This window comes from Triticum aestivum, chromosome 4B, assembly GCF_018294505.1.
Source record: "Triticum aestivum cultivar Chinese Spring chromosome 4B, IWGSC CS RefSeq v2.1, whole genome shotgun sequence".
Taxonomy (NCBI): Eukaryota; Viridiplantae; Streptophyta; class Magnoliopsida; order Poales; family Poaceae; genus Triticum; species Triticum aestivum.
In genome coordinates, this window is record NC_057804.1 from 591,003,034 (window position 1) to 591,013,903 (window position 10,870).

Here is a 10,870-nt window from a genome sequence, read left to right on the forward strand (position 1 = left end):
TAGCCACCGAAAACCAATCGGGAGCCTGTTCTGGCACCCTGCCGGAGGGGGAGATCATCATCAGTGGCCATCTTCATCATCCCGGCGGCCACCACGATGAGGAGGGAGTAGTCCACCCTCGGGGGTGAGGGTTTGTACCAGTAGCTATGTGTTTAATCTCTCTCGTGATCTTGAGATGTCACGATCTTGATGTATCATGGGCTTTGTTAACAAAGATGGATCATATGATGTTTCTCCCCTCTCTACTCTTGTTGTGATGAATTGAATCTTTACCCTTTGAAGTTTTGTCTTGTTGGATTGAATCTTCAGATCGAAGAAGACATGATGTATGTCTTGCGGTATGAATACTTGAGGTGACAATGGGGTATCATATTGATTCACTTGATGTATGTAATGGCACTCAACTTGCGTAATGCTGAGGTGACATTGGGGTAATCTATGCATAGGGGTTGATGCATGTTTTATTATCTTTTCTACGATAGAAACTTTGGGGTCTCCTTGTAGTTATTTGTGTGGATTGAATATTATGATCATGAAGTTTTTTGATGCATATCATAGAATTAACTCACGGTTACTTGTGGTGACATTGGAGTATCTATGTGACATTAGAGTTGGTTGATGTGTGTCATATGGTGTTATTTTAGTATGAACTCTTGGTTAGATTGATCGGAAAGAATAGCTTTGTGTTATTTTAGTACGAACTCTAGGATATATTGATCGGAAAGAATAGCTTTAAGGTGGTTTTTTACCCTACAAACAATTTCCATCTTTTGTTCTCCACTAAGAGGAACTCTGGAATTATTCTTTATTGCACTTTGAGGGATAATCATATGATCCAACTATGTTAGCATTGTTGAGAGATTGCACTAGTGAAAGTATGCACCCTAGGCCTCATTTTTGAGCATTGCAATACTGTTTGTGCTCCGTTTTACTATTTACTACCTTGCTGTTTTGTATGTTCGCACTACAAAAACTGATATCTACTATCCATACTACACTTTTATCACCATCTCTTCGCTGAACTAGTGCACCTATACAATTTGCCATTGTATCGGGTGTGTTGGGGACACAAGAGATTTCTTGTATTTGATTGCAGAGTTGCTTGAGAGAGATTATCTTCATCCTATGCCTCCCACAAATTGATAAACCTTAGGTCATCCACTTGAGAAAAAGTTGCTACTGTCCTACAAAACTCTGCGCTTGGAGGCCCAATACGAGTCTACAAGAATAAAGTTGCGTAGTAGTGATAAACCACAAGTGTAAGGGATAATTGTAGCCTCTTTCGATAAGTAAGAGTGTCGAACCCAACGAGGAGCTAAAGGTAGAACAAATATTCTCTCAAGTCCTATCTGCCACTGATACGACTCTACGCACGCTTAGTGTTCGCTTTACTAGAACAAGTATGAAACTAGAAGTACTTTGTAGGTGTTGTTGGATAGGTTTGCAAGATAATAAAGAGCAAGTAAATAAAAGCTAGGGGCTATTTAGATAAAGAAGCAATAAAGTAAATATAGCGAGTGTGGAAAAGTGGTGGTAGGAGTTGTGAAATTGTCCCTAAGCAATTGACTACTTTACTAGACCGATAGCAAGTTTTATGTGGGAGAGGCCACTCCTAGCATGTCATCCCTGACTTGGAATTCTATGCACTTATGATTGGAAGTATTAGCAAGCATCCGCAACTACTAACGTTCATTAAGGTAAAACCCAACCGTAGCATTAAGATATATTGGTCCCCTTCAATCCCGTATGCATCAATTTCTATGCTAGTTTGAAGCTTTTGTCACTCTTGCCCTCCAATACATAGTCCTATCAACATACAACTAACCCTATGGTGTGATCCACGCGCGTGCTCATATGATGGGCACCAAAAGGACAGCAACATAACCACAAGCAAATTAAATCAATCATAGCAATTCATTAACCACCAATAGGACAACGAAAATCTACTCAGACATCATAGGATGGCAACACATCATTGGATAATAATATGAAGCATAAAGCACCATGTTCAAGTAGAGGGTACAGCGGGTTGCGGGAGAGTGGACCGCTGAATATAGATGGGGGAAGGTTATGGAGATGTTGGTGAAGATGGCGGAGGTGTTGGTGTAGATCGCAGTGATTATGATGGCCCCCGGCAGCGCTCCGGCGCCACCGGAAGCAAGGGGGAGAGAGCCCCCCTTCTTGTTCTTCTTCCTTGACCTTCTCCCTAGATGGGAGAAGGGGTTCCCCTCTGGTCCTTGGCTCCCATGGCATGGGAGGGGCGAGAGCCCCTCCGAGATTGGATCTATCTCTCTGTCTCTCTCTGTTTCTGCGTTCCCCGATTCTGCCCCTTCACCGTTTCTTTTATATCCGGAGATTCCGATTGGGGTGAATCTTTCGCCCAGATTTTTCTCATAAAATTAGCTTTCTTGTGGCAAAAGAAGGGCATAAACCGCCTTACGGGTGGCCCACGAGGGTGCCAGGCGCGCCTAGGGGGCGCGCTCCCCTATCTCGTGGCCACCTCAGACACCGTTTCGCGTTGATTCTTCCTCCGGAAAATCCCAAATATTCCACAATAATTCTCCGTCCGTTTTTATCCCGTTTGGATTCCGTTTGATATGGGGTTTCTATGAAACATAAAACTTGCAACAGACAGGAACTGGCACTGGGCACTAGATCATATGTTAGTCCCAAAAATAATATAAAAAGTTGCCAAAAGTATATGAAAGTTGAAGAATATTGGCATGGAACAATCACAAATTATAGATACGACGGAGACGTATCAGCATCCCCAAGCTTAATTCCTGCTCGTCCTTGAGTAGGTAAATGATATAAAAGATAATTTTTGATGTGGAATGCTACCTTGCATAATCTTGATCATATATCTAATCATGGCATGAATATTAAGACACGAGTGATTCAAAGCAAAAGTCTATCATTTGACATAAAAACGATAATACTTCAAGCATACCAACCAAGCAATTATGTCTTACCAAATAACATAGCCAAAGAATGCTCATCCCTACAAAATCATATAGTTTGGCCATGCTTCATTTTCGTCACACAAAATGCTCCCATCATGCACAACCCCGATGACGAGCTAAGCAATTGGTTCATACTTTTTAACGCGCTTCAACCTTTTCAACCCTCACGCAATACATGTACGTAAGCCATGGATACAACACTATAGGTGGAGTAGTATATGATGGTGGAGGTTTATGTGGAGAAGACAAAAAGGGAGAAAGTCTCACATCAACGCGGCTAATCAACGGGCTATGGAGATGCCCGTAAATTGATGTCAATGCGATGAGTAGGGATTGCCATGCAACGGATGCACTAGAGCTATAAGTGTATGAAAGCTCAAACTAAAAACTAAGTGGGTGTGCATCCAACTTGCTTGCTCATGAAGACCTCGGGCATTTGAGGAAGCCCATCATCGGAATATACAAGCCAAGTTCTATAATGAAAATTCCCACTAGTATATGAAAGTGATAACTCAAGAGACTCACTATATGAAGAACATGGTGCTATTTGAAGCACAAGTGTGGTAAAAGGATAGTAACATTGCCCCTTCTATCATTTTATCTAATTTTTTTATTTTTTATTTTTTTTGGTGGGCTTCTTTGGCCTCTCTTTTTTTATTTGGGCTTCTTTGGCCTCTTTTATTTTTCATAAAGTCCGGAGTCTCATCCCGGCTTGTGGGGGAATCATAGTCTCCATCATCCTTTCCTCACTGGGGCAATGCTCTAATAATGATGATCATCACACTTTTATTTACTTACAACACATTACAACTCGATATCTACAACAAAGATATGACTCTATATGAATGCCTCTGGCGGTGTACCGGGATGTGCAATAATCTAGCATAGCGATGACATCAAAAAACGGACAAGCCATGAAAATATCATGCTAGCTATCTTACGATCATGCAAAGCAATATGAAAATGAATGCTCAAGTCATGTATATGATGATGATGGAAGTTGCATGGCAATATATCTCGGAATGGCTATGGAAATGCCATGATAGGTAGGTATGGTGGCTGATTTGAGGAAGATATAAGGAGGCTTATGTGTGATAGAGTGTATCATATCACGGGGTTTGTATGCACCGGTGAAGTTTGCACCAACTCTCGAGGTGATAAAGGGCAATGCACGGTACCGTAGAGGCTAGCAAATTGCGGAAAGGTAAGAGTGCGTATAATCCATGGACTCACATTAGTCATAAAGAACTCATATACTTATCGCAAAAGTTTATTAGCCCTCGAAGTAAAGTACTACTACGCATGTGCCTAGAGGGATAGATTGGTAGGAAAAGACCATCGCTCGTCCCCGACTTCCACTCATAAGGATGACAATCAAAGAAACACCCCATGCTTCAAATTTGTCACACAACGGTTACCATACGTGCATGCTACGGGACTTGCAAACCTCAACACAAGTATTTCTCAATTTCACAATTACTCAACTAGCATGACTCTAATATCACCACCTTTATATCGTAAAACTATTGGAAGGAATCAAACATATCATATGCAGTGATCTGCAAGTTTTATGTAGGATTTTATGACTAACCATGTGAATGACCAATTCCTGTCATCTCTCTAAATAGATATAAGTGAAGCAAGAGAGTTTAATTCTTTCTACAAAAGATATGCCCATGCTCTAACAAATATAAATGAAGCAAAAGAGCATTCTACAAATGGCGGTTTTCTATGTGAAGAGAAACAGGCAATCCAAACTTCAAATGATATACGTGAAGCACATGAAGCATTCTATAAAGCCATACTCAGAAGATTTAAGTGAAGTGCAATGAGCATTCTATAAGTCAACTAAGGACTATCTAATACCAACATGGTGCATAAAAGAAAAATTATAACTAAATGCAAAAGACGCTCCAAGACTTGCACATATCGCATGAACGAAACGAATCGGAAAACATACCGATACTTGTTGAAGAAAGAGGGGATGCCTTCCGGGGCATCCCAAGCTTAGACGCTTGAGTATCCTTGAATATTTCCTTGGGGTGCCTTGGGCATCCCCAAGTTTGAGCTCTTGCCTCTCGTCCTTTTCCTCATATCGAGACCTCCTCGATCAAACACTTCATCCACACAAACCTTCAATAGAAAACTCGGTAAGATCCGTTAGCATAATAAAGCAAATCACTACTCTAAGTACTGTAGCAAACCAATTCATATCTTGTTTTTGCATTGTTTCTACTGTAATATTGCTTTTCCATGGCTTAATCCACTGATATAAATTGATAGATTCATCAAAACAAGCAAATGATACGTCTCCATCGTATCTACTTTTCCAAACACTTTTACCCTTGTTTTGGACTCTAACTTGCATGATTTGAATGAAACTAACCCGGACTGACACTGTTTTCAGCAGAACTACCATGATGTTGTTTTATGTGTAGAAAAGAAAAGTTCTCGGAATGTCCTGGAAATCCACGGAGGCACTTTTCAGAATTAATAAGAATCTTTGGCGAAAGAATCAAGGCCAGGGGCCCACGGGCTGTCCACGAGACAGAGGGCGTCCCCCCTAGGGGCGCGCCCTCCTATCTCGTGGGCCCCCTGGACCTCCTCCGACCTCAACTCCAACTCCATATATACCGTCTCGGGGAGAAAAAAATCAAGGAGAAAGTTTCATTGTATTTCGTGACACGAAGCCGCCGCCAAGCCCTAATCTCTCTCGGGAGGGCTGATCTATAGTCCGTTCGGGGCTCCGGAGAGGAGGATTCACCGCCGTCGTCATCATCAACCATCCTCCATCACCAATTTCAAGATGCTCACCACCGTGCGTGAGTAATTCCATAGTAGGCTTGCTGGATGGTGATGGGTTGGATGAGATTTACCATGTAATCAAGTTAGTTTTGTTAGGGTTTGATCCCTAGTATCCACTATGTTCTGAGATTGATGTTGCTATGACTTTGCTATGCTTAATGCTTGTCACTAGGGCCCGAGAACCATGATTTCAGATCTGAACCTATTATGTTTTCATGAATATATGTGTGTTCTTGATCCTATCTTGCAACTCTATAGTCACCTATTATGTGTTATGATCCGACAACCCCGAAGTGACAATAATTGGGATACTTCTCGGTGATGACCGTAGTTTGAGGAGTTCATGTATTCACTATGTGTTAATGCTTTGGTCCGGTTCTCTATTAAAAGGATGCCTTAATATCCCTTAGTTTCCACTAGGACCCCACTGCCACGGGAGGGTAGGACAAAAGATGTCATGCAAGTTCTTTTCCATAAGCACGCATGACTATTTACGGAATACATGCCTACATTACATTGATGAATTGGAGCTAGTTCTATATCACCCTATGTTATAACTATTGCATGAGGAATCGCATCCGGCATAATTATCCATCACTGATCCACTGCCTACTAGCTTTTCACATATTGTTCTTTGATTATTTACTTTTCCGTTGCTACTGTTACAACTACTACAAAAACCCAAAAACATTTACCTTTTCTGTTGCCACTGTTACCATTACTATCATACCACTCTTGCTACTAAATACTTTGCTGCAGATACTAAGTTATCCAGGTGTGGTTGAATTGACAACTCAACTGTTAATACTCAAGAATATTCTTTGGATCCCCTTGTGTCGAATCAATAAATTTGGGTTGTACTTCACCCTCGAAAGCTGTTGCGATCCCCTACACTATTGGGTTATCAAGACTAATTTCTGGCGCCGTTGCCGGGGAGCATAGCTCTATTCTCTGAGTCACTTGGGATTTATATCTGTTGATCACTATGAAGAACTTGAAAGACGCTAAGACCAAGGTTTTTCCCTCAACTACGAGGGGAGGTAAGGAACTGCCATCTAGCTCTGCTCTAGATTCTCCTTCCGTTATTAGTAGGCTTGCGACACCTAAACCTGCTACTGCTATGATTTCTGATATGTCGCATGTTATTGATGATGCCGCTTCTTCCTTGCATGATACTTATGATGAAACTACTTCTGTGCATGATACTACTTTGCCATTAGGTGAATTTCTTGATGAACAACTTGCTAGAGTTAGTGGGGATGAAAATATTGAAGAACCTATTATTGATGATAGTGATGATGAACGTTCCCCCAATGATTATGTATTACATGTTGTTCCTAAGGGTTATGTTATGAACAAAGAAGCTGCTGAAGCTATTCTTGCTTGCAATGATAGAAATGATCTTTAGAAATTATTAGCTAAATGGAAGCAGTAGTCTCTTAATGCTAGAATGAAACCCGATCCTACTTTTGCCAATTCACCTATCTGTGTTACTGATAAGGATTATGAATTATCTGTTGATCCTGATATTATTACTTTAGTTGAATCTGATCCTTTTTATGGCCTTGAATCTGAAACTATTGTGGCACATCTTACCAAGCTAAATGAAATAGCCACCCTATTTACTCATGATGAGAAGTCTCGCTATTTATATATCCTTAAGATATTTCCGTTCTCATTAAAGGGTGATGCTAAGACTTGGTATAATTCTATTGCTCCTGGTTGTGTGTGTAGTCCCCAGGATATGATTTATTACTTCTCTGCTAAATATTTCCCTGCTCATAAGAAACAACCTGCCTTGCGGGAAATATATAATTTTGTGCAAACCAAAGAAGAGAGTCTCCCACAAGCTTGGGGGAGGCTTCTCCGGTTGCTTTATGCTTTGCCTGATCATCATCTTAAGAAAAATGAAATACTTGATATCTTTTATAATGGACTAACCGATGCTTCCAAGGACCACTTGGATAGTTGTGCTGGTTGTGTTTTCAGGGAAAGAACAGTCGACGAAGCTAAAATACTATTGAATAATATGTTGACTAACGAAAATAATTGGACTCTTCCCGAGCCAGTTCCTGAAGTAATTCCTGAACCAATTGAGCCAACTCCTAAGCCTATTCCTAAACCCACTCCGAAGAGGAGAGGTGTTTTATTTCTCAGTCTTGAAGATATGCAAGAGGCAAAGAAATCAATGAAAGAAAAAGGTATTAAAGCTGAAGATGTTAAGAATTTACCTCCTATTGAAGAAATACACGGTCTGAATATACCGCCTGAAGAACTACATTTTCTTGATAACCCGACACAGGTAGTGAAGGTAAATTCTCTCTATAGATACGATAAAGTTGAAATACCCTCTACTAAATTTCATAGCCCATGCTTAGATGAATTTGATGACTTTATGGCTAGACAAGAAAGTTTCAATGCTTATGTTGGTAGAGAGTTAAAGAATAGTGCTTTCGAAATAGGACGCGTAGGTGATAATCTGGCTAGAGTTAAAGATGAACTTCACCGCGTTAGCAAATATGCCTCTATGGTTGCTACTCAAGCTGAGCAACTACTCAAAGCTCAAAACGATTTTCTTGATGAATTGAATAATAAAAATGACTTTGCTGTTAGAGTGGCTACTAGAACTGGTAGAATGACTCAGGAACCTTTGTATCCTGAAGGCCACCCTAAAAGAATTGAACAAGATTCTCAGAATAATAATCTAGATGTTCCTAGTTCTTCTAAGAAGAAGAAAAAGAAGAATGATAGGACTTTCCAAACTTCTAGTGATCCTAATGTAGAAACACTTGAGAATCCCAATGATATTTCTATTTCTGATGCTGAAACACAATCCGGAGATGAATATGAACCTAATGATAATGCAAATGGTAATGTTCATGTTGATGCTCAACCTAGCAAAGATAATGATGTAGAGATTGAACCTGATGTTGATCTTGATAACCCACAATCAAAGAATCAACGTTATGATAAGAGAGATTTTGTTGCTAGGAAGCACGGGAAAGAAAGAGAACCATGGGTTCAGAAACCCATACCCTTTCCTCCTAAACCATCCAAGTCAAAGGATGATGAGGATTTTGAGCGCTTTGCTGAAATGATTAGACCTATTTTCTTACGTATGCGCTTAACTGATATGCTTATAGTAAATCCTTATGCTAAATATATGAAGGATATCATCACAAATAAAAGAAAGATACCGTAAGCTGAAATTTCCACCATGCTTGCTAATTACACTTTTAAGGGTGGAATACCAAAGAAACTTGGAGATCCGGGTGTACCAACTATACCATGCTCCATTAAAATAAATTATGTTAGAACTGCTTTATGTGATCTTGGAGCCGGTGTTAGTGTTATGCCTCTCTCTTTATATCGTAGACTTGAATTGAATAAGTTGACACCTACTGAAATATCTTTGCAAATGGCTGATAAATCAACTGCTATACCTGTCGGTATTTGTGAGGATGTGCCTGTTGTGGTTGCAAATGTCACTATCTTAATGGACTTTGTTATTCTTGATAGTCCTAAGGACGATAGTATGTCTATTATCCTTGGTAGACCTTTTCTTAATACTGCAGGGGCTGTTATTGATTGCAACAAAGGCAATGGCACTTTTCATGTTAATGGTAATGAGCATACGGTACACTTTCCGAGGAAACAAACTCAAGTTCATAGCATCAATTCTATTGAAAAAGTTCCAACTATCATTTTTGGAGGTTTTGAATTTCCTCTCCCTGCTGTCAAGAAAAAGTATGATATTCTTATTGTTGGGGATTTTCATATCTCCGTTGAGGTAACTTAGTGTTATTCGAAATTTCTCCGGTTCCGTGTTATTCGGAATGAATTTGTTAACAAGACTTGATCAACCTTGTTAGTGGATTCATTTTGATGATCACGAGATGGATGAAATTAGAAGGCACAACCTTCTGTACCCTCATTTTACTTTCTTTTATTTAGATTAAATAAAGAAGAAAATAGTATTATCTGTCTGATTTCTGATTTATCCGTGCATTAAAAAAATAGTCCGAAAATAAAAGTGCTCCAAATGCCCTGCAAATTTAGTATGATTTTTTCTGGAATATTTGAGGATTTTAGGCACTGAAAACACTGCAGGAGGGCCAAGCACCAGGCCACGAGAGAGGAGGGCGCCCCCCCCCCTGTAGGGCGCGCCCCCTGTCTCGTGGGCCCTTGGTGACTCCCCTCCACTTATGCCAGCACCCACACACTTCATCTTCTACCCAAAAAAATCCCCATCCAGCTCAAGCCCGAGTTCTAGCTCGTTTTGCTGCGATGTTTGATCTCTTAGCTCAAAGATCCATTCGCAAAACTGCTTCGGGAGATTGTTGCTTGGTATGTGACTCCTCCATTGGTCCAATTAGTTTTTGTTCTAGTGCTTTATTCATTGGAAATCCTTGCTGTCTTGGTGACCCTGTTCTTAAGCTTGCATGTTAAAATTTTGAGGTCCCAAGCAATCCCAATGCATGATATAGGCTCTAGGCACTTGTAGGAGTAGTTGCTATCAATCTTGTTTAGTTTTATTCACTTTTATTTTGAAGTTACTAAAATTTCAGAAATTTTTAGAAAAAGAAATATGCTTAGGAGAATGTACCAAGGTGGCTCCTCGGCAAAGAAAGGGCCAAGGATTGCTATACGAGAGCAAGATGTTAAATTGCCGAGGGATGCATATGTACGGGCTTGTGAGTGGCCATCCGATTATTTTATGGTCGAAGCGGGCTTCAAGGAGGAATTTGACACGTATGTGCGTAATGCCGAGCTAGAGGACTTCTTACAAGATAAGTGTCCTCAATATTATCATTTGACTGATTCCTTTGTGCAAAGGTTCGAATATATTTCTTCGTGTAATTCTCCTAGTGTTATGTTTGATATTTATGATACATCTTATACCATGGATTTAGAGGATTTCACAACTGCTTGCAAACTCCCTCAGTGGGGTAATATCAATGATCCTCACAAATCTGAATTTAGAGATTTTCTTACTAGTATTACTGTGGGAGAATCTAGGGACGTAGCACAAGCTACCATAGGGAGCATTCATTTTCCTGCTATACATTACTTTGCTCTCTTTATTGGTAAATGCATTAACG